The following is a 25,886-nucleotide window of genomic DNA, read 5'->3' as shown; positions in this document are numbered from 1 at the left end:
GAAATGGTTTCTATGTCTTGATGGAGATTATCATCTAGTTAGGAAGAAAAGATATACACCTGGAAAATTTACAAATAAAATCTAAAATACATATTCACTCCTGGTTTACATTTCAGGAGTCACATGTCCAGTCCTGAACGCTAAACTATGATCTAGGCCCAAACGTCCTGCTGACTACAGAATATTACTTCCATGCTATATTAACATTCCATGATCGGCATGCCAAACTGAGTAAATGACCTCCCACTGTCCTTGAAAACGCCCTTAAAAACTTCCTTTTCCATCAATAAAAGCAATTTTTCAGATGATTAGACAGTTGAGTTTACTTTAACTCTTGTTTTCGTCTCTTGTCAGCAAGCCTGACATTTCTTACTCTGAAAAAAACTGCTCTGTCTTGTCACTTTGTGACCTCAGCTGTCTCTCTTGCGTTGACTACACCCAGATCCGTACCTACAGAGCTCAGTCACAAGTTTGGATTGAGTTAATATATGTCAGGCATTCCGTACATGCTTGGCACATGCTAAGTGCCACAAAGCTTTTGGCTATTATTATTGTTATCACCATTACCATTACCTCTACCATCATTATTGTTATATCTCCAGTTGGTTGTCTTAAGCAAGGCAAATACACATAATCAAATCTTTTCATCTTCTTGTGTTTTTTTTTTTAATGTAGCTTAGTAGCTTTAACCCTAAAACTTACCGGTCTTCTTTCCCTTATTCTCTATATTGAATCATTATTAATTGTTTACCACCCTCTGTTGAATCTCTTGCATCCATTTTCTCCTCTCCTTGTGTACCATATTTATCTTGGTTTAGATACTCATTTCACTTCCCTTGGATTCTGTTGTAGACACTCAATATTTCTCTTTGACCTATAATTCATCTTACGTATGGTAACCTGATTATTTTTTAAAGCATAGTTCCATTTATGTTACTCATCTTCTCAAAATACTTTCAACGGTTCCCTATCACCTGTTGAATAAAGTTCACAATCCTTAACCTGACATTGAAGTCCTTCCTATTTTGCTTCCAGGTGATGTTTCTGGCCTTATCATCTACTGTTCCTTCCTGTAGTGCAACTCATCTGAATGGTATTTAACGCTCATTCATTCAACAAGTATGTAGTGAAAACTTCCTATAGAGCAGGTTTCATTGTCAGTGTCCTAACACAGGATGAATAACACAGACTTGATCTCTGCTCTGTGACACACATCACTTTGCTCACCCCTGTCTCTACTTCCACCTCTGAGAGATTTTGGTTCTCATTTATCCACATATTATTTATCTGATGTGAAACAGATGTCTTCTTATGTGTAAAGCCTTCTGGTCATTCTGACTGAAAGCTGTCTTTTTCTTCTTAACGTCTGCTCTATTTATTATAGCTTTTTCACTGCACTCAGCATTTTCACTCTTGGTCTTAGGGAATATATGAAGATTCCCCAAACCCTGGACGAGCAATGTTGAAGCTTCGAATAGTCTTTCTAAACATGAAGGCTCTTTTCTTCAATCACATGTGCCTTCCACAACTTGCCAACTCCCATATGGAACCAGCTACGACTGAGTCTACTGTCACAAAAATTTATTGTTGTAAGAGTAAGTGTAGAAATGCTCTTAAACTGGAAGCAGCAATACACACAGGCTAGTATAAGTGGATATTCTATACTATCATAGTTTTTCTATGAGTTTTGAATTTCTTTCTCACTTTTATATTTCTTCAAACATGAGACTGCAAAAGGGCTGTAAAGAGGCGAGGATCAGCAATTGCCAAAAATTTTAAGCCAAGAAAAGTATATTGTTTGAAATATCCATATAATGGAAGGAAAAGTGGTATTTTAGCTTGAATTATCTGTGTAACAGATTCTGCTGTCCAGTTCGTGGAATATGTGTCGACACAGCTTATGTTGCAAGCTTATCTTCACCACTCATCCTTTTTTAAAAGAAGTTCAGCATTACAAATATACTTTTTCTTTATTTCTTCTCAGATCATGTTACCACATAGTTACCAATTTGCTGAAGAAGTAGTTTCCAAAGAATCCTGACTTGCAGAGCACACATTTCCTTAGTTCAAGGTTGTACACATTCTGAAGTAAAAATAAAATCCTTTTCAGTGGTTGAACTCAGTGGGGCTGAGTTTACTGTTCGGAGAATATTTTAACAGCCATTTCTTGATGAACATAAACCACCTCTTTCTTATTGTTTTTATATAATTTGGCGAGGAAGACAGAAGCTTATTCCTCAGCTTCGTCTACTGTTCAAAGTGACTTAAACAAAAACAATTCAAAGAAGCCGTAGGGTGCTGCTGTTGAAAAGTTCCGTCTGTAAATGTTGTTATTTTTAAAATTATGTATATAGAATTCATTGGAATGAGGTATTACAGCAATATTTTCTTGTTAAAATTTATCAGTAATGAGTCAATTATAATGGCCAGTTATGATTTAAAATGGATCACTGATTCCTTTTTCAACATATGCTATTTGTCAAGGGTAGCAGCGTATCTGTGGTACTTAAGCACACAGTCTCTGAAGACAGACAATGGATTGAATCCAGTCTCTGAGGTTTCCTACTTGTGGCCTTGGGTGCTTCTTTGAGTTCTCCTTTTTCTAAGCCTTGACTTCCTCCATAGTAAAATAGGGATAATAATTCCACTTATCTTAGAGTCAGTACTCTGTAAGTTTCATCTCTTATTATTTATTGTTAGGAAGACATTAGCTATACGGAAGGAAATGATAATATCTTTCAACATTCTTTGTGACCTTTATCTATGTCTGCTGATTTAATGCATTGCTCTGCACCAAAACATATAACGTATTTTTACCTTACTAATCTGAGCACACACTTAAATATACAACCAGTGCTTATTCTCCCAGGTAATCAGTGGACAGTAATGATTATCCAACAATGAGACAATATGATTAATTATCTGACATGAGATTTGACTTGGAACGCCAGTAGCATTTTTTAATGTATTGTTTAATACACTTTATTTTCTAGAGCAGTTTTAAATTCACAGAAAAATTGAGTAGAAAGTACAGAGTTCCTATAAACCCCTCCCACACATAGCTTTACCACAAATAGCATTTTTATTGAAAGTTTAATTATAGGCTGAGCGTTGCTTGTTTTTATGTAATCCATCATCTATTTCTTGTTTTTTAAATTTTCTACCATTAATAGATGTTATTAGATAAAAACACAAAAAATAATTATAGTATTGAATTTGAGGAATAGATTCAGGGGTCTGAGTACTTCAGAGCAGTAGGAGATATTCATCAAATCTAAAGAAAATCTAGATCATTAAAAAAAGTAGTTTTTAATTTCTGTATATATTGATGATACTCTATCTATGTGTCTGTGAACATAACTGAAAATTTTGCATCAGATGATATAATATCTTTTTCTATAATCTTTGAGTTCTGGGATAAGTTAGAATATAAAATGTGACTGATTATAAAACAACTTTAATTTTTCATGGAAAAAGTGAATCAGCAACTCTTGTAGAACTCATTTGAATGAAGGGGAACTACGCTACAAATGAGAAAAGAAAAACACTGACTGGCTATACAAACATATTTATATATTAACACACACAACATTCTCAATTAATCAAGGCATCTCTTCTGTCCCGCTGGGCATTCCTCCCAGGACAAGCTCTTGTCTCTTAGACCATCAGTGATTTCTACAGATTTCATGAGATGGAAAGGTCTAAAACTTAAACCCAGCCCCTCCCTTTCACTTCTAAAAGCACAGCTCAACTTCCAGTTCTTTGCTCTGTAACAAATGCCATGCACTCTTTTTTCCCTTGGGGTCATATTTCTCTTGACCGGTAGGGCCAACTCTTCCTGTCTACCTCCTGCCTTAACTTCTATCTAACAACTTGAGACTCTTGGCAGCATTAGTCTTAGTGCCAGTGTTTTGGAACATTAGCACCCAATCCCTCGTGAAATTTGGCCTGAATCAGTCAGTGGATAAGAAGATGGATTTCACATTTAGAACCAGCACAACCATTGGTTACAAATATTTTCCAGAGTGAGGCTATTTCAAAAGAATGTTTGAGAATTCTCAAGTAGAATTCTTTAATTGTTTTCTTTCCCTTTTATGGCTTTTGGCAGGGAGAATACATTTTTTTTTTAAAAAAAGTATGTATATGTATACATAACTTTCTAATTTTATTGTTTTGAGTTCCTTGAGTGTGACCTGTATGACTCTAGCTTTTGTGCATTAATTGTGACTTCTCTTGTGGGGCTAATATATGGTTATCTGTCTGTGTGTGTCTGTGTGTGTCTGTATGCATAACATTGTTCCAGAAAAGAGAAAAAACAATTTATTTTCACATAGAACATTCTTGTGTATATGTGTGCAGGGGCACACACATGTAATTTATAATTGTGTGGTCATTATGGTGAACAAGCAGGACTTTAGAGTGAAGCCAGAAGCAAATTTATTCTTTCCTCCCACTCCATTATTTCTTTAAATCTCTTCTATCAGCCATTTTTCTTTTGTCCCTTGGATTTTCATTCACATGACTTTTCTGATTATTCACAGATACCAAAAAATTCCCTAGTCACTTTGAGATAAAAAGTCTCATTTCAGTAACTATGGGATCCAGCCAAGTGTAAAAATCATTGCTGCAAATTCTTCCCAAATGGAAGCTTCTCTCTTCTTCCAGTTTGCTCTGCTTCAGACCTGAAGCCCGTAGTAGGATGAGAAGGGCATATCCTTTCCTTAATTTTCCCCATGGGCCCTTTGACCCTCTTATCACTCACAAAGACGAGTAGGAAGGAATGGGGAGGAGAAAAGAGAGGTAAGAAGCAGGCCATGTCCTACTGTTTGACATTTACATGACCGAGTGCGAGATTATTCCAGCTGTGCACAGTTTAAAGCTCTCTCCAGTGGTTATTTTCATGGATTTCATGCATATTTCCCTGCTTGGCCCTCTGACCTCAGCTCCTTCAACTCAGACCTTGCCTCTCATTCTGCTGGCTGCTTATGGCTGCACTGTAGCATCTTCAACAGAAGGTTCATCTCCTGCTTCTTTCCTCCGAAAATGTCTCACTTTTGCAGAATCACTTTTGGGCAGAATTTCTCATAACTGGACAAGCTAGTGTATCTGCACAGGTTGCACATCTCGGTGCTGGAGGATAGACAACTTTAACTGAGCTCATGAAGAGTGTGGATTCTCCGTAAGCTTTCCTTCCAGAGGTCACTGTAGTTAGTCTCTTGTTTGTAGACTGTTATTTAAGCATAGGGCATCAGTTCTCAGTGTCGCCTAAGCTTTGGGGAACATATATCACACACTCTCCAACAGTTCTTATTGAAGCTCCTTTAAAAAGCTAAGGATGGGGGCCGGCCCCGTGCAGCAAAGGTTAAATGCACATGTTCCGCTTTGGTGGCCCGGGTTCGCCAGTTCGGATCCCGGGTGCGGACATGGCACTGCTTGGCGCACCACGCTGTGGTAGGTGTCCCACATATAAAGTAGAGGAAGATGGGCACGGATGTTAGCTGAGGGCCAGTCTTCCTCAGCAAAAAGAGGAGGATTGGCAGCAGTTAGCTCAGGGGTAATCTTCCTCAAAAAAAAAAAAAAAAAAATTAAAAAAAAAGCTAAGGGTGAGATGAAAGCAATCCTGACAATTTTTTTTGAAGAAATATTATGATTTCCAACTCATAGCCTTTCAACTTTAATGTGTTTTCAAATTTGAGAGCTGTAAAGCAGATTGCCATCAAGGTGATCTTCTGCAAGCCCTCTATGGGCAGTCCAGCATCTTACTTTGGATTGTGGGGAATAATTCACTCTTATCTTGGAGCTTCAGTGGAAATTGAGATAGAAAGTTTCCCATTTAAATATTCTGTTGTAATAGTGTCATTCACTTCTTTTACTCTCTTATTTGTTTTTTCTACTCCATCTGTTAATTTCTAAAAGAGTCTTTGACTTTGCCCATAATTTTGTCGTTTTTTTATTATTTCTATTAGTTGTGCTATAATATATATTTGGAAGTCATATTGTTGAGTACATATGAGTTTATGATCATCACATGTACTTGGCATAACTTTAACATTTTAAAAATCACTATGAAACGTTCCTCTTTTGACACTTTAAGTTTTCTCCTCTTAAATATTTTTTCTAGCTTTGTTGAGGTATGATTGATAAATAAAAAATTATGAATATTTAGGGTATACAATGTGGTGTTTTGACATAAGTATAGCTTAGATAATGATTATCACAATCAAGATAATTAACATATCCACCATCTCACATAGTTATCATTTGTGTGTGTGTTTGTGTGTGTGCATGATGAGAACACAAGATTACTCTCAGCGAATTTCAAGTGTATGATAGATTATTATTAACTATAGTTACCATGGTGTACATTAGATCTCTAGAACTTATTAATCTTATAACTGAAAAGTTTTACCCTTTGGCCAACCTCTCCCCATTTCCCCACTCCCCAGCCACTGTCAACCACCATTCTACTCATTGTTTTTCTATGTCCATCTTTTTTGCTTCTACATATAAGTGTATCGTGTAATATTTGTCTTTGTTGTGTCTGGCTTATTTAACTTAGCATAATGTCTTCCAAATATCTATACACTGTTGTAAATGGCAGGATTTCCTTCTTTTTTAAGGTTGGATAATATTTATGTATAAATTTCTTTATCCATTCATCAATTGATGGATACTTAGGTTGTTTCCATATCTTGCAGTTTTCCCAACACCTATTATTGATGAAGCTTGCCTTTTCCTTTGTATTTTTGGTACCCTTGTCCAAGATTAGTTGACTGTAGATGTGTGGATTTATTTCTGGGTCCTCCATTCTATTCCATTGGTGCATGAATCTATTTTTATGCCAGTATCATACTCTTTTGATTAGTCCTAGCTTTGTAATTTAGTGTGAGATCAGGAAGTGTTATTTCTCTAGCTTTGATCTTTATATCTTACACATAGACTATTCTTTTGTATTTGCTTAGTACCTTATCATCAACTTGAAAGCAATAAAGGCAGCCACAAAGAAATACAGTGGAAAAACACTTCTCCAACTACTGCTTTGTCAATTCCAAGTAAGAATGTTGTGTTCTCTTCCTCTTTCAGCTATGCTTATTTTATCCTATTAAAGGAAGAAAGTTAATTTGTATCAAAGGAAATATTAAAAAAGTTAGAGGAAGACTTACCAAAATTATGTGATTTCAAAAAGGAACCATCATCCTTTTAGGTAAAGGTTTCCAATCCTTCTTTCCTTTCCTGGAACGTGTCACTGAATCATAGAGTGGTACATCTGAAAGATGTCACAACACCCCAATGGTACAAATGCACCTCTCTCTAGTTTTTTCCTCATAACATTAAGTGCCCTCAAGAACAAAATGGAGTCAGAAAAAAATAGAAAGATAGCAACATGAGAAAAGGATATACTTTTCTTGCTTTATATAAATATGGTAATATTATTATTGTGGCACTTTAATGAGACTGCATGTTAAGTAAAGAAAGTTTTAACTTTCGTGCTAGGATATTTTGTTGTGATAGCCCATAAAAATAAAAATATTGTTTTCTTGCTTTTGCATAGTTATTCCCACTACTATTGATATTATATGTACTTGTATTTTCTTTCTACCATTGTCATCAAAAATGGTAATCATATAACCTCCATATAACAATTTCTGTACATAATCACATGCTACAACTTTGTTAGTTGTTTTAGTAAATGTCTCATCTTTTTAATTAAACCCCAAGTTCTGTGAAGCAGAAACCCTGCCTTGTGTGATGCTTGCTTTGTAAAAATTTGGAGGAGGGACCAGCCCTGTGGCCAAGTGGTTAGATTCATGCATTCCACTTCGGCAGCCCAGGGTTCGCAGGTTTGTATCCTGGGTGTGGATCTACATACCACTTATCAAGCCATGCTGCTATGGCATCCCACATAGAAGAACTAGAATGACTTACAACTAGGATATACAGCTTTGTACTGGGGCTTTGGGGAGAAAAAAGCAAAACAAAGAGGAAGATTGACAACAGATGTTAACTCCAGGGCCAATCTTCCTCACCCAAAAAAAGCATACATTTAACAAAAATTTGGAAGAAAACAGTTGAGTGCATCATTCTTTCATAAAAGTATTATGGGAAAAAATATTATAATTCAATTAAAACAATATTAACTTAGAGTTACTACAGTGGAACTCAACCTTCAAATAGTGCTACTTGGTGAACTTGAGTTAGCTCTGAGTTTATGCAAAGAACCTCCTTCTCTAGATCTTAGTTTACTCATTTTAAAATGGGATGATTTGGTCAGATTATCTGTAAAGTTTCCTCGTTTTTAAAATTATATTACTTTTCAAAAATAAAGTCTACTTCAGAAGAAAAAGAATTCGAATTTACTCAAATACAAAAAAAGGGGCCAAGTTAAAGCATCACTTCAAGTCTTATTCATAAAAAGCTCTAATAAATCTATCTTTGTTTTGATATTTGAGTGCGTTTTCCATATGTTTGAATTTGCTGTGTACATATTAGATCATAAAATGATTCATCCCTTGGAAAATTCAGTGCCTTAGGGTATTTTCTTGGTAATGTGCCTATTAAAATTTGACTCAATAATATATGTCAAGGAAACTCTTTCATAATATGATTTTTAAATTTTAAATAATTAATGTTGGACGAACGCAACAAAAAGCACTTAGAAATAAATCACATTTTGACCACTTTTAAGAAATACTCTTAAATCAACTTCAGACATGAGTCCTTATAGCTTAGCTTCCAAAATAATAAGCACTTTATCAAATCTTTATCTTCATAATAAGTACTCTTCTAAGAATTATTGGTCTCTAACAACATTTTCAAAGAGCTAACAGACAGGCTATTAAAATGCAACCTCTGGCAAATGTACTCAGAATATAAAACCAACACAAATTATCACAGTTCATTTGCATCCATTTGCACAATGCATTTATTTTATTTTACAAATAACTGATAGACAGATTAGCGGAAATAATACCCAACCTCTCATGATTTGAAGAAAAGGGAAGCATAACTTCAATCTGAGAGGGAAATATTTCCCAAAGAGTGTTAATATCTAACATTTTGTGCTATCAAAAGACCTATAATTTTATTTAACATTCTTATTTGTCATTTATTTGGAGTTTATTCAAGGATTCTTTGAAAAAAACCTGCTTGCATATTTGGACCTTTAAATATATTTAAGTTATGTTTGAAGTGATATTTGTGGAAAATACCTCCTGTTTTAGACAGATTTCAGGTCAGGGAAGGTCTTCCTAGGGGAAGACCTGTGAACAGGAGCTCAAACAAACTGACGGATTATCCATGTGGACATCCACTGGGAGAAGAGCATTCTTGACCTCTGCATGGAAAAAAGGTGTGAAAAGACTCTGAAGTGGGTCTATTTCAGGTAAATTCAAGTAACAGCAAAGAGAACAATGAAGCAGGGGCAGAGGAACAAAGGAGAAATTTGGAGAAGTAGCCAGAGGCTATATTTTTAAAGTTTTAGGGTCATGGTTAGATTTGGTTTTAAGAGCAATGAGAGGCCACTGGTGAGCTTTAAGCAAAAGAGCGACATAGTGCTTTAAAAAGCCCCTCTTTGCTGCTGTAGGGGATCAAGGGTAAGAGCAGGGAGAAATATTAGGGTCAAGCACCCGTGAAACATATTTGTGTCAGTTCAGGTCTTCTGAGAAGCAAATGCCAAGAGGGATTAGATGTTGCAAGATATATCTAAATAACTGTGAAAAACTAAAGGAGAGGGAGTGGATGTAGGCAGGGAGAGCCTTCAGACAGCAATGCATGCTAATGTGATATCTATGAAAGGAGATCGAAGATCTGATGGCCTCAGACTATGGCATGGGTCTGAGACGGTATTGGCTGGACCAATGGGAATTCCCCAGTAAAAGTTGCCCTTTAGAGGAATCTTATGTCAGGCAGGAACAACCCTGTTCTAGTCCCCCCTCTCCTGCTCCTGAGCCAGTCATTGGGAGTGCCTGGGCGAAGAGTGGTCCTGTAGATAGAAAAGTGTGGCAGCTGGAGGCTGTCATCACTATGCTCCTTGAAAGGAGATCTGATTGATCATCTTCTTGGCCAGCGCAATGTGGGTGTTTTGGACTAGAGTGGTAGTAGCAGAGGTAGTAAGATCAGGTTAGAGCTCTAATATATTTTGAGAAGAGAAACAACAATATGCTCTAAAGGATAGAATGTGAGGTGTGAGAAATTTTTGGCCTGAGATCCTGGATGAATGGTTATGACAATTCCTGAAATGGAAAAGATTTGAAAGGAATGGATTGCAAAGACAGGGTAGGAGTGGAGGGGTGAGGGAAGCAAACTGTCTTGAATATGTTAAACCCAAGATGATTATTAAGCACCTAAGTGGATATTTTACAAGAGGCAATTGGATACATCTTGTTGGGCGAATGTTGGGCTGTGGGTATTAATTTAGGAGCCATGGGTGGATAGATGGCTTATATAACAGAAAAGCTAACTAGGAGATGAGTAGAGTTGGAGAAGAAAAGAGAGTAATTCATGAGCCCTAGGTACTTTACAACATCTAGAAACTGGAATAAGAAAAAGGATTTAGCAATATAGTACAAGTAACCAGACTGGAGGAATAAGTAGTATGTATAAAAACTGAGAATCTGACTCAGAAATCAAGCCATGCAAATGAAAAGGAGGGGACAAATTTAGCAAGTAAAGAAAGGACTTCAAGAAGGAGGAATCATCAACTATTCAAATACTGTTCAAATACTGATGAGAGGTTAAAAGGATGAAACCTCAAATGAATCATTGGATGTGGCAGCGTAGAGGTCAGTGGTGACATTGACAAAAGTGGTTTCAGTGGACTGTTGTATGAAAGCCTCGTTGGTGAGAATGTCAGAGAGATTGAGAAGAAGGAAGTGGAGACAGTGAGCACTGAAACTGTTTTGAAGAAATCTTCTATAACAGGAAACAAGAAATGGGAATTGTGATTGTCCTGCCCATGGAGAGGTTTTTGTTTTAGGATGAGTGATACTTCAGCATATTTCGATGCTTATAGAAATGATCTACCAGAGGGAGCAAAATTTATGATCCAGGAGAAAAAGGGGAAAACTCCCTGAGCAAATTCTTGATTAGATGAAAGGGGATGGGATCTAGAACATAAGTGAGAGAGTTTGGCTTTAGACACAACCAAAGGAGTTCATCTATTTTAAGCAGAGTGTACAGGTCAGAGGCAGTGAAATTTGGCTTATTTGGTAGTGGCAATTTGTTGAAGCTTTTTCTGATTATTTTTGAATTTCTCAGTGACATAAGGAGCAAGGTCATTGTTAGGGAAAGAGCTGTGGAGTAGGTGTGCTGGAGGTTTGAGGAGAGAAGATATGGAAGTCATTTAGGAGGGAGAGACAGCAAATTGAATAAATAAATGTGATAATATTGGAGAGCAGTCCTGAGTGCCCACTTGAAGTTTATTTCCTCACATTTAATGTGAGACCAGTCAGCACATTTAGTGTTTTCTCTACTCATTTCCAATTCATTGGGTGTGGACAAGCACTAGACATAGGTTGTATTTAATTATTGTTGTGGTTTTGCTAGGCAGTTATGACATAGGAAAAGGGCAAGGGAATTGAGAGTAAATATAAGGCAGTGATTATAATAATGATGGATATGAGATTGAAGCTGACTTGTGAAACAACTGAGAGTGTGAGGGTTAGGATAAATGGAATATGATTTTGTGGCTTCAAAATATGTAGAATTGGGGTGGGGGGACCAAAAAAGTGAAATACATAGTAAGAAAATGCTGTTCAAGGAGTGGGTTTCTTCATATTAAGATTATGGAGGAGATAGAGCAAGTCTGCGGTATGCAGAAAGTCTAGGATATTATCGTTGAAGATAAAGTAGAAGGCTAGGTTAGTGGAACAGAAGGGGACAAACAACTGAGAGTCCTAAATATTGGTAAGATGGTCTACGTGGATGGAGCAATCACCAAGAATAGCAATGATGAAAGAAACATCAAACCAAAGGCTAAAATTATCTATGATGAAGAGGATGGTAAATGGCTAAGGAATGTGACAGGAGGTTTAGTCTCGTGTCATGAGCTTTGAAGGAATTGGAGCTTTTAGGCAGGAATGAGGGTAAATGGTCTTGAGATGGCTCAGCAGTACATGAGAGAGGGAAAAGCAATCATCAGTTGGGGGTGTATTAGTTTCCCAGGAGTACCGTAGCAAATTAACACAAACTTCGTGGCTTAAAACAACAGAGATTCTCTCACAATTCTTGAGGCCAGAATCTGAAATCAGTATTACTGGGCCAAAATCAGGGTGTTAAGGGCATACCCCCTCCAGCGGCTCAGAGAAGAATCTGTTCCTTGCCTCTTCCAGTTTCTGGTGACTTTCAGAATTCCTTGGCTTGTGGCCACATCTCTCTAATCTTTCAGGCCAACGTTCAAATCTGTCTCTGCTCCCTCTTGATATTTTCTTCTCCTCTGTATGTGGGAAAATCTCCATTTCCCTCTTGAAAGGATACATGTCTGGGCCAGCCCAGTGGCATAGTAGTTAAGTTTACGCACTCCACTTCAGTGCGCTGGGGTTTGCCAGTTATGATCCTGGGTGCAGACCTATGCACCACTATCAAGCCATGCTGTGGCAGGCGTCCCACATATAAAATAGAAGAAGATGGCCACAGATGTTAGCTCAGATCATGTGTATAAGAAGGCAGTTGTGTGGTTTGACCCTCCTCCAGTGTGTAAGAAGGGAGGATTCAGACTCTTATCAGCTGCTACAGGTGTGAGCACAGTGGAAGAATGAAGATGGGGTTTGAAAGTTGTCAGGAGTCAAACAACCAAGAATCTGACTCCTTATTACACCATATTAGGTAATACTCATATGTTCTGGGGAGTAGGATATAGATATGGTGGTGGTGGGGGGGATATTTTTCAGCCTACCACAGGGACCTTTGGAATGTAAATGATGTCTCTAGTGGCAACTTAGACTCAGGTACAATCAGAAATTGAGGGAAAATTCTCAGAAAGTTAATGCTATAGGGGATTTTTAACTAGTTGGTCAAGTGAGCTGAAACCTATTTGCCTATTCTGTTGGTTTTGTTCACTGCTTTGTTCCCAACTTTTTCAACAGTTCCTGGAATGTAGAAGGCAGTCAATATTCATAAATATTTTCTGAATGAATGAATGAATGAAAAGTAGATGTCGTTTCCAACAAACATAAATACATAAATCATTGGAAAAGAACAGCGGAAGACTGAACTTAAAATTTAGGCATCTTCACAAAGTACATACACATTATTACTTTTTAAATGTTGTGCAGTGGAGGGAAGAGAGAAAGAGAAAGTTTGGAGCTGGCATATCACTTTGTGGAATTGGTTTGATATGCTCGCCCATATATTGACCCGAATGGATGAACAATGCTGAATTCACTCTGATGACAGATCGAGAATTCTGGAGCTGGACGTCTTGCCTCCCATCTGATGTAGCTGTGTATGTCTTGCCATTTCTGGCCCCACGTCTCCACTAAGATGGTCTTCTGGTCAACCACTCTGTTGGGGGGCACTGCTCTGGCTTCCTAAACACCCTGAAGATGTAATAGATATGTCTTACCAAAGAAGCGTCTCCGCAGGTGCAGTGCAGAAAGAGAAACTTACTTAAAAACGCAATTAATAAGACATTAACTGAAAGACACACACATACAGAAAGAGAGACACACAGAGAACAGAGAGACTTGAGATCCAGTATCACAGAGGCTCTAGCTGTTGGGTATTGGATCCCTGGAAGGTGGGGAGGAGAGAGAGAAGATTAATCATAACAATAAAGCAAAACCAAAGATATGTCTTGTACATTCTCCTTTTATCCTCTAGAGATCCACTGCAAAATATAGCCCCTCTTCACATTTTTACCCACTAGGTACCCATTTACCAAGTGACACATTTCCAAGGTGTCCTTTTCAGAAATGTCTAGGGAACGAGGCCTCAATTGCCCTTGCCAAGCTTTCTAACCAGTCCTATACCCTGTAAGATGGCCCTTCTTGAATTCTTCTTATTCAACAGATATTAAACAAAGAAGTAGGCTAGTCAAGAAACACATCATCTCGGATATCCTTCCCCAAACAACTAGAGAAATCAGCACTTTCTTTCATCATAAAGGATGGTTACATTGTCAGTGAGAATGTGTCTACTACCTCTGTCTTGTTCTTTCACGTTGCATTTCATGATACCGCTATTTGACGCCTCAGAATCTGATGAAAGGAAAAAGGCTGAAATCAGAGAAATTTGCATAGAGGTTTCAGTTTTAGTGCCTGACATGAAAGGCTTCGATGCTTATTTTTTTGTTCTCCGGTCAGGGGACAACTGTCTTTCTCACGTGAATGCCTTAGCCAGCAGGACAGGCCCCTGTGCTCAGCCAGAGTGGCTGGGGAAAAATCTGCTCTGAGGTTGTTCATGGACTCAGAATCCTTCAGCATCCTTCAAAGCCTCAGTTGTCTATCTTTGGTCCTGCTCTGCCCTCTTTATCTGTTCACCATGATTCTGGAATTTGGGTTGCATTATTGGCTTTCCCTTTTCATTTTGCCTGGCTCTGAGCTTTCCATTTGTGACAGCTTGGAGTTGTCTGAGCCACAGCACTGGGTCTCAAATCCTAATCCCGTTATATGTCTGGCACTGTGAATGCATGGGGTGATTTGAGGACAAAATTTCTCTGGAACTGTGGATTCCAGGAAGCAGTCACGAGGTAAATGATCCTGCACAGGCTTCTTCAGAGAAAGAATAAGATCGATCTAGCTGCATGCATCTGAGAGAGGTAACAGTCCCTGCCGTGTTATCCTTTGTTGGCAATGCTTTAGTATTGTGTAGTAAAACAGAGTCCCTCCAAATGGCCATTTCCCAATATAACATGTCCTGTTTTCCCTGGTCTTCTAAAGTACTTTGACCACTGGTCATGGACAAGGATTTTGGCTATTCTATTTTCAAACAGTGGTGTTTTAGGTCTAACTATCAATTTAATGGCGCCAATGATCATCAAAACAAAGAAAATTACACAGTAAGTCTGTCTTTCTTTCATAAAGGGAATAATTTACATTTCATTGTGGTACTGAGCACAGACTTTTTTCCAGTACTTCCATAACCATCCTTCACACAAGAGGGTGAACCAAGAATGCAAAGGGCATTTTATTTTCAATGTCTTTGCTTCAACTACGGAAACACTTTCTATAGCATCACTTTTATTATTCAAACAGTATAGTACAGAATGAACCAAATAGAAAACAGTAGCTTTCTAGAAAGAGAAAGAAAGAGTAAGACTCATGATGATGATGAATGATGTGCATATCAAAAAGGAGTAGACACACGAGTACACAGGAGAGGAAAAACTTCTATCTCGGGTCTACATGAAGCTTTCATTTGGTGGATTTTAAAGTGCTTTAAAATAATACTTTTACGGAATAAAGAGAAAGATAGCATGAATGGAAAAATACGTTCATTAAAAGAAAGGAAATAAAATGTCACTTGATTCAATTGGATATTTTAAGGGGAAAATTATATGGTTAAATTGTACCAGTGAAAGTTTGGTTTAAAATTCCGTTACCTAAGATGGATGTACATTTGCAGAGTCCTAAACTATGAGGTAGAAAAAACACCTAATTGGATCAAAAGGAATGAATACATATATTGTTGTCATTAGTTGTGGGATGCCTTTTGACCTGGGAAGGAATTAAACTTGATTGAAAACAAGAGCTTTATAAGAAGATGTTAAAGACTATAAATTTAAAGTTTGGATAAGCAGAATGAAACCATTTAACTCAACTATTTTAATATCTGTGTGCAATTATCATTGATTTCCTAAAATTAAAATTCTTGAATACTCATTTGAATTTTCTTGGTTCTTACTAAACTTGGTACCTTGATTACTTGCCATGCATCTAGATCTATCCATGTCTATGTCTGTATCTCTATCTATCTACCTACCTATTATCTATCTATCCATCCATCCATCCATCCGTCCAATTACCTACCTATTTATCAATCTATAAGATCAATTGATGCTTTTAAATTACTGAAGACAACAAAAGGGTAACCTCTATAAATTCTTTCAGTTTCTTTCCTTTCCACTGTAAAATTGATATCGACCCTGATATCAGTTTCCCCACACTAAACCCAGCATATATGGGGTTAAAACCAAAACACTCATTACCTGCTTACTCTCTGGCTTCCTGGCTCCAGAATCCACTATCCTCCATGGAGACAGACACCGTCAAGGACAAGCACCTGGACTATCTCCTCCCCACAAAGAGATACAGACTGGTGGGAAAGCTTCTGACCAGCAAGGTCATGAGCTCCCTCCTCTCTGCAAGTGTCTCAAGGCCAAAGACAGGCTGGTGGGAAAGCTCCGACCAGCAAGGCCATATGCTCCCCCACCCCTACCTAAAGCCCCAAATAAAAACCCTTCCTTTTAGTTTTTCGAGGAGTTTGGGATTTCAGCATTAGCTGCCCTCTCTCCTTGCTCAGCGCTGTGCAAAAATAAAGTTCCTACTTTCTTCCATCACCCCCGGTGTCAGAGATTGGCTTGCTGCACAACAGGTGAGCGAACTCACTTCAGGTTCGGTAACAAATTGTTTGCTTGCTTTGAAAATGCTCTCTATTTACCCATCTTAGATGAAGAGATGTTGACCCTACATTTCAAGAGTAATTCTTTCATCTATGGCTTCCAATCCTTCCCCTTTCACCACTTTAGCAACTTTGTGTAATTAATTGTCTCCTCCATCTTTTGCACCTCATCTTTTTCCCCTCCTCAACTGGCTCCTTTCTTTTCGTCTTTAAGCTTGTTCAGGCCTTCAGATCCAAAAATTGCTACAACCGTCTCTCTTTTTTGCCTCACCACAAACTTCTTGATAAAGCAGTCTGCACTGCCTCCCCTCCCTCACGCGCTAGTCCCAGAGGAGGCACATGCGGTCTGGCTTACCCACATCTAGTTTCCCGGAACCAGTGGCCTGTGCTCTATCCTCATCCTAGATCTGTGGCTTAGAACATGGCCTCGGAGGCTGACCGCTTGGACTGTGATTCTGGCTCCAACACATATAATCTAGCTGTACTTGGGCAATTTATTTAATCTCTCTTCTTGCATTTGTTTCTTCAACCATAAAATGGTAATTCTAACTTTATGTATATCCCAGAGGAATTATGATTTTGACATGTGTTCATAAGTGTAAAGAGCATGGTCTTGGAATAGCATTATATAAGGGATGTTTTCTCTTTTTATTTAATTTTTCTTGTTGCTATCATCCATTCTTTGTTGCAGCTTCTCTTTTGGCCTCTGTGATACCATAATATTATGTTTCATTCCTTGCCTCTCTTATTACTTCCCTTTCTCATTCACAGATTCCTTGTTCTCACATTTTTGCTTGTGTCTGGTGTTTTTTTTTTTTTATTATTATTATTTTATTGCAGTAACATTGGATTACAACATTATATAGCTTTCAGATGTCCATCATAATATATTTCTAATTCTGTGTCGATTACATCATGTTCACCACCCAAAAACTAATTATAGTCCATCCCCTCACATGTGTGCCTAATCACCCCTTTTGCCCTCCCCTCTTCCCCTATGGTAACCACCAATCCAATCTCTGTTGCTATGTGTTTGTTCTTGTTTTTATCTTCTACTTATGAGTGAGATCATACAATATTGGACTTTCTCCCTCTGAATTATTTCACTGAGCATAATGCCCTCAAGTTCCACCCATGTTGTCACAAATGGCTGGATTTCATCATTCCTTATGGCTGAGTAGTAGTCCATAGTGTATAAATATCACATCTTCTTTATCCATTCGTCCCTTGATGGGCACCTAGGTTGCTTCCAAGTCTTGGCTGTTGTGAATAATGCTGCGATGAATATAGGGGTGCATGTATCTTTATGTATTTGTGTTTTCAGGTTCTTTGGATAAATATCCAGCAGTGGAATAGCTGGATCATATGGTAGATCTATTCTTAATTTTCCGAGGATACTCCATACTGTTTTCCATAGTGGCTGCACCAGTTTGCATTCTCACCCTCAGTGTATGAGGATTCCCTTCTCTCCACATCCTCTCCAACACTTGTAGTTTCCTCTCTCTGGTACTTTAAGGAACCAACTATGGTTTTTCCTCACTCAACTATGACTGCTTTTCCTCACTCAACTATGACTACAGCTATATTGGTGACATCCTCACACAAGACTTCCCAGTCACAATGGCCAGCAGGAACTCAACCCAGTGATCTCCTTTCTTCCTTGAAGTTGCCTTCTGGACATTTCTACCCGAATATTGGAACCAACAGGACTCTACCTTCAACATGACTTTAATTAATCCCATCCTTTCCCCCAAGGCTTCTAGCTTCTGTTTTACCACTTGTGTCTCCTCTATTTAAAGCAAACAAACAAACAAACTGTTAGAGTTATTTCACCTAAAATACAGCAAATTATTATTATTTTCAAATTTGTAAGAAGTATTCCTGTAATCTTAAAGGCACAATGCTAAACTCAAAATTATATGAGAATCTTGTTAAAAGTACAGACCCCACTTATGATTAACGAAACCTGAATCTTTGGAATTTTGGGAATCTACGTTTTGTCAATTTTTTCAAGTGATTCTTATAGACCCCAAGCGAAGAATCATAACCCTAGATAGCAGATAGGATAATTCTGATCAAGAGTGTATCTACATATAATCGTGAATAAATAATCTGGTTTTATGGCTCAAAATTAAATGTATAAACCAAAAATAGATAAAATAAAGAGGAAAAGAAAAACTTGTTTGTATATGTTGGGAGACTCAGAGATCTCTGCCCTCAAGGATGAAAATATATGCACAAATATTATGGGTATTGAATAACTTAGGTTGGAGGGAGAGAAACATTGATAATTATCTTCTAAGTATAAAATTAATTCATGTTTAAAATTTTAAATTAATTTGAATTATGGGGAGGAACATTTTTAAACTCATTAAACCAGTGTTATTGAAATTCTAGTTAAAACTGAAGAATGAGAACAGTTCATTTTAAGCAGAATCTCACAGACATAACCAAACCAACTGCCCCAGGACCTCTGCACATGTTTTAGGTAATTTTAAATACTTGTGTTTGGGAGACAATCCTGCATGAGACTTTCATGCTTATGTATGCCATGTGAGCAGAAGTCCTGAGAGCTTTTGTTCTGGACTATGTTTTGAAGGATATTTGTATGGTCAACAGCCTTGGAAATTAGACATAGTGTCTCTCCCTGGGATGGAGGGCAAGTTTTCTTGTGGTCCAGGAAAATTAAGATAAAGTCTCCTTTCAGGGGAAATTTAGAGCAAATTTGCTTGCAGTCCCTTACAAAATATTGGGGTCTCCTAAACTTGGGGTTCCTCAATTATGAAGAAAGTCCACTGCATGCAGCATCCCTCTGGGCCACTCCAAATGACTCCCATGGACTTGGGAGGCATGAGGAACGGGTGTGAATGTGAAGCTCATGCTGCCTGCTATGGCATGAATAATAGCTTTTTGTCTTTGACCCAGGAGTCTTATGTCTTCTACCAGCATTCATGAAACAGTAACAATGTAACTCACTAGATTGTAAATAGAGTAAAACATTAGACCCTTTATCACTGACACTGCCTCTACACTGTTGACACAAAATTGAAGAAGTGAGGCATGTAGATTTTCATTTCTTCTCTATATTTCACATATGGGCTTTTACAATAGATTCCTAACTACTCTCTCTGTAGCGTATAATAGTTCAACAAACATTTACTGGGCTCCAATCTTCTAACAAATACTCTTTTAGGTCCTAGAAATCCCAAGATAAATAAAATATGATTCTTGAACCCCAAATGCTTCCAATGAGTAGCAGAGTCAGACACATAAACATATATTTGATGCATAGTGTTTTTCCATTGCATGGAATATGTATTGTGACAGCAATATTCAAAGGGTGCTCTGTGAGCACAGAGAGGTGCACTTATCTCAGCCTGTCACAAGAGTTCAAGAGCATGTTCTTGAAGGAGCTGATCATTGAGCTTCTTGAAGGAAATGCTCAGTTTTGAAGGAAACTGAGTCTGATATATGGAGACAAGTGAAAAGGTTGTTTCTGATGTAAGGCAATGTGAGCAAACAGAGAGAAACATAAAATAGCACAATATACAATGAAAGAACTAAAAACAAACCAGTGTTACTAGTTTGAGAAGCTCGTTTTACGGAGAGGTAGGAAACTGAAGCTGGAGCTTGCTTCATACACTATGCTGAGGGACTCAGTTTTATCCTTGATACCAGTTGCCTCCAGATATTTTTGATTATACATTCATTTTGGTAAAGCTTTTTTGATAGTCATCTCTAATATACCTAAATGTATTTATAAATTAATACATATTCTTTTGTCTCTCTCTATTGGTTATTAAGAATTAATTTCATTTTGTAGGGTAAAATAAAAATATGTGAACTTCCAAATGTCTTCTTCTACATCCTAATGGATTGTCTTTTTTACTCCCCTCGAGGACCGTCTTTCAGGCTGTTTACAGGTTCTAAAGAAGGGAGTAAGGTGATCAGATTTGCCTTTTCCATCACTCATTCTGCTCACAGAGTGGAGGATAGAGTTGAAGTAAATAGGATTGTTGAAAAGAAGACTCATAACCAAGGTGTTGCAATGGCCAAGAAAGAGAAGGTGAGAATCTGATTAAGAGAGCAATCATGGAGACGAAAAGGAGGAGATAGTTTCAAGAAATATTTAGGAGGTTGAATTGTGCATTTAATGGGAGTTGGGGGATGGATCCGAGAGGTGAAAGTAAAGGGTTGGGGGAAGTAAATATGTGCAAATTTTCTTTGGGTGACTAGGAAAATAGTGGTGATGTTTAATGAGACAGAATTCAGTGGATAAGCAGATTTGGGGGGTAAGAAATTGAATCATCTTTATATAGATTTACTTCTTTTCAATTGTTTCCACCTACAGTCTTCCAAAATGTGTTGTTTTTCTGCTATACAACCTGTATTCTTTTTCTTTCTTTTCTAAATTTCCTCATCTTGGCTTAACCTGTGTTCCTTGATGAATAATTGTCCTTCTCCTGAGGTCCGAGAGCCTCTTTTCCAAGTGCCTTCTTTGTTATTTATAATACATCTTTTATTCTAATTTTATAAATGATTTCTTTTCCCTAATATATTATTTTTTACTCAATACATGCTCTGTTACTCTTCAGGAACAAATGACCTCATAGTTTCAGTGGCTTACAATAAATGAAGTTCATTTCTTGCTCATGTACTTTCATTGTATTTCATGTACTTGTATTCCAATGTACGTTTCAATTTGGGACCCAGACCAAAACAGCCATTGAAGTGCAAGCGGTTTATTTTATAGGGGATCGCAAGAGAATAGGGAAGTGAGGCAGGGAAGGAAAGAAAGAAAGCCCAAAAAGCCTTCATTTTCAAGCAAGTTGTTATGATAGATGACTGGAGTTTAATCTTCCCGTGCAAGGCGAGGATCCAGGGTTAGATATGCTCCTGAGTAATCTTACTCGAGACTCAAGGGAGTTGTGATAGTTATACACCCATTTCCATCAGCCATTGACTGAGGCTGCATTCCATGAGTGTTCATTCTCCAATATTTTCTGTCTAGAGAAAAGCTGGCCAAGATGGCTTCAGAGTCAAAGAGAGCCCTCATGTAAAAATTGCATGCACTGGCATTTACAAGTCAGAGAAGTGTGCATTGATGTGATAAGGGTAAAGAGATATGGAGAGAAACTTGTTAAATCCACCAAAGAGTAAACAAAGAAATAAACAAATAGAAAAAAATACTGGAGAGATAATTTAATAATTTTATCATTAGTTCTTTCAAAATTTAACCAACTCCGTCATCTACTTGTGATAGCTAACGTGGAAATTGCACAACATGCATTAATTGGAATCATATATTTGTAGTCACTAGAACACTCCTTATTTTCTATCTCTATGCTGTTCCCCCGTCTATCCCCAATTTCTCTGTATATGAAATATGACTCATTCTGTCAAGACCTACCTCAAATGATATCTCATTTATAAAGGCTTCCTAAAACTTCAGTCAGAATTAGTCGCTCCTTACAGGGCGCTCTTGGAGAATTTTACCTCTACTTTCATTTTGTCATTTCATCACATTATATTATAATTTATAATCTGTTTCTTTAAAAATTGTGAACATCCTCAAGGTATGAATTGTATCTTACTCATTTTTACTTATCCTGAAATTGTCACTCAAAAACGGTTTGCATGCACAATAAGGAAATACATAAATAGACACAATTTGATTACCTTGCAGTTAAGAAGGTTAATCTTGCTTTCGAAAAAATAAATGTGTCACGTTCTTCAATGTATTTTTGGAAATTTCTTAATAACTATGTTTTTGTGAATAGAGCGCATTATTATTATATATGTTAAGGAATTTATAATTTTTAATATGAAGTTACATATAACATCACTTATATTTCATCAAATGAGCATTATTTTCAAAGAATTATTTAAGAGAAAATTAATTTTTGAGTCTCTGATAAATATTACAGTGTCCTTGGGCAGAAAGCATTAATGAAATTAATTTTAAGGTGTCATTTCTCTAAAGACTAAGAAGATCTAAAAGCAGATGTAAGAAGAAGCTTACGGGGGCTGGCCCCGTGGCCGAGTGGTTCAGTTCGCGTGCTCCACTGCAGGCGGCCCAGTGTTTCATTGGTTCGAATCCTGGGCGCAGACATGGCACTGCTTATCAAACCACGCTACGGCAGCGCCCCACATGCCACAACTAGAATGACCCACAACGAAGAACATACAACTGTGTACTGGGGGGCTTTGGGGAGAAAAAGGAAAAAATAAAATCTTTAAAAAAAGAAAAAAGAAGAAGAAGCTTACAACTTGAGATCATCCACTTCAAATTGTAGAAGAGTTAACTATGTTATCACAGCTTTTTATATGAATAGCAAAATGATATAAATGAGGACCTTGGAATATTCGTAAAGTATAAACAAGTAACTTTCTGTTTGGTATCTGTAATCTGTTAAAAGTTTTGGCTCTGCTCAGTGTATCTGGTGGTAAAATTCTTTTAAATTCTATATAAGTTAGAAAGCAAATCCGATGTATGCGCAACAGCATTTCCTTTGAGACGTGTTATAAGAGAAATTCCACTGACAAATCTCATGCCACACGTAAGTTACACAGAGCATTCTGAAAAGTTAGTTTTCAAAGCAGTCGGTGGGGCTACATTGTCATAATTAAAGTTCTTAGGCAGCTTTGCCAACATCCAAAGCCACCTTCAATTTTTCCTTTCATGGTAGCATCACCCACTAGTTACCCAGAGGAACTCAATGGAGGGTTTGGATGTTTTCATTGTTTTTCCAAGTTGTTCTTTTCCCTTTTGTTATGTTAAAGAGATGCAATCACCAACCACCTTGACCCAGACCGAGCCTCTCACCAGAGAGCTAGGCATAGAGCCTCTGCCTTATTTTTAAGGCTAAGATCTCTCCAGGAGGAGCTTAGGCCCTATTGCCATAACTTCCAGCGTCTGTGAAAGCGCGTTTTCCAACTGAGCCTGCGCAAGTGAATACCCACCTCTCCCTTTTGAATATTCATTCTCCATCTGAAGTAAAGGTCCCGGCTTCCCTTTTTTAGGGAATGCCATGACTTTGGAAATGATTCCTCATGGTCTCTATCTGCTGTGAGTATCCTTTACTTTGTGAGACAACTACTGCTGGGGACGAGTCTGATTTAACTCACCGGGAGGGAGCCCACTTGGGTTCGGTTAACAGTAGTATTTATCATTTATGGAAAGGAATTTCAACCTTTCTTTTCTATGACACTGTTGGTCAAGGTTCATGGTCAAAATAGATTGCTCCCAGAATTACTACAAGTGGTCTTCGGGCAGCCGCAGAGCTGTATGGGTAGACTGACTTTATTTATTTTATGTACCGCTTTCCCCATCTTGAAGCAGAACTGCATGTACTGGTCTCGGTTTTGATGAAGGAGGTGTGGTGCCCAGATGGAGAAAAGGTGAATCTCTCTCAAAGCCAGACTTCTGAGGTTCATAAATTATTTATAAAATACTTCAGTGTCCTACCGCCGTGGTCAGGGGCAGTCTCTAATATGGAGACAAGAGCTCTTTCATCACACCCTTCCCCTCAACAGAAAAGGATTGGCATCTAACAGAGAGCTATAAGCCAAGAACAGGATACACGTGTAGCCATATGTGTGACTCTCCATTTAGAACGGGAGTCGCTTATCATTTACAGGCTTTGAGAGCTGACTGCCAATTTCACGAACTTAGGTAGTAACAGCAATGACATCTTAACTGTATCTAGTATTTTCTCCATAATATCCTGAAAATAGTTTTAATCTATTACCAGCACTTTATAGCTCTTTATAACAAATAGAAAATGGGTATGTAACTATCTTTGTGTTCCATATCAGAAAACACCACCATTTTCTTGGGTCAAAAATACATAAGTTTAAAAGTTTAGCGCCAGGCCCGCAGTCAGAATTTGCCAATACCATTTTCAAATTTAAAAATACTGTCAGTGACTATACCATTGGCTGAGAAATGAAGACAAAGCATTCTCTGATGTCTAGCGGTGTTCTGATTCAGATATGCAGATGGATGTAAATAATCAAAGTATTATTCCAATATTCTAAAATTTCTAATAATTCTAATATTTACAAACTTAATTCCTATATAAAGAAAGTTAAATTATCTGTGTGGCCATGCCCTAGTTGTTAGGACATTTAGACTTCTCAACAGCATGTGCAGGAAACAAATGAAATTATCATTTGTTGATGGAGATCTGATTCAATTGCTAAAAGATTCCACTTTCAGGCATTACCTCTCATTGCTTCATATTTAGACTCTACTTTAAAAGGTTCATTTGAGTGAAAGCATATGTGGAAAATGAATCAATAAACATATAGTTTATCGCTTAATGTTTCCAACAACCATTAAGACTTAGGTTTTATTAGCTGTACAATCTCTGCCCGAAGGAAAGCTTAAAGTTTTTTTTCTAAAAACAACCACAAAGAGTAGGCGTCCCTAGGAGGCAATGACACAATCCATTTGTACATACTAGTAAGTTGTAGGTTGAGGACAGGGAGCAGAAGGTTAAAATTGCTTTCTCTTTTTGGATCTCTCTTTGCAGCTCAAGGATAGCCCAATATAAGGGGCCTGAAACTGTGTCCTACAGGAAAATCCTCCAACTGTTAGAAGTCCCAGAAACAGTGATGGCTCCAGGGTTGCCTGGGATACAACACAACCTGTGGTTTGTTTGGGGAATAAAAGATAATGATTATATTACCTTCTTGAGGGCAAGGACCTTGTCTGTCTCTCATATAATAGGACACTGTCTTCACATTTATGTGACTCTGAATAAATACTTAAGTGGATAAGTAAACAAATGAAAGCTATAAATATGTTGCTCCTTTTCAAATATGCCAGCATGTTAATAACTACCTGATTTTCTAGTTCATTGCAGCTGATTTTCTCATGGATGTTCTTGAACTCACTAATAATTTAGTATTCTAAGCATTAAGAACACATATTTGTAATGTTATATACTTATTAAAAAGGGTTTAATAAAGTACTCTTCATTTTTCACTTAAAAATTCAGTCCACAAGCATTTGAATTTGTTTTGGAATGGTCCATTTCCTTAAAGATTTGTTCACCACTAGCCTAGCACCATGGTTCTCAATCAGGGGCAATTTTGCCATGCAGAGGACGTTTAACAATGTATGGACACATTTTTGGTTGCCACAACTTGGGGAAAGGATGCTACTGGCATCCAGTAGGTAGCGGACAGGATGCTGCTACACATCCTACAGTGCACAGGGCAGCCCCACAATAAAGAAGCATCCAGTGCAAAGTTTCAATAGTGCTTTGAACTAGGATGTGGTCCAGGGAAGTGAAGGTGTGTTTGTTTCCTGGAGCCGCTGT

This window comes from Equus quagga, chromosome 22, assembly GCF_021613505.1.
Source record: "Equus quagga isolate Etosha38 chromosome 22, UCLA_HA_Equagga_1.0, whole genome shotgun sequence".
Classification (NCBI taxonomy): domain Eukaryota; kingdom Metazoa; phylum Chordata; class Mammalia; order Perissodactyla; family Equidae; genus Equus; species Equus quagga.
Note: the sequence above shows the minus strand (reverse complement) of the source record.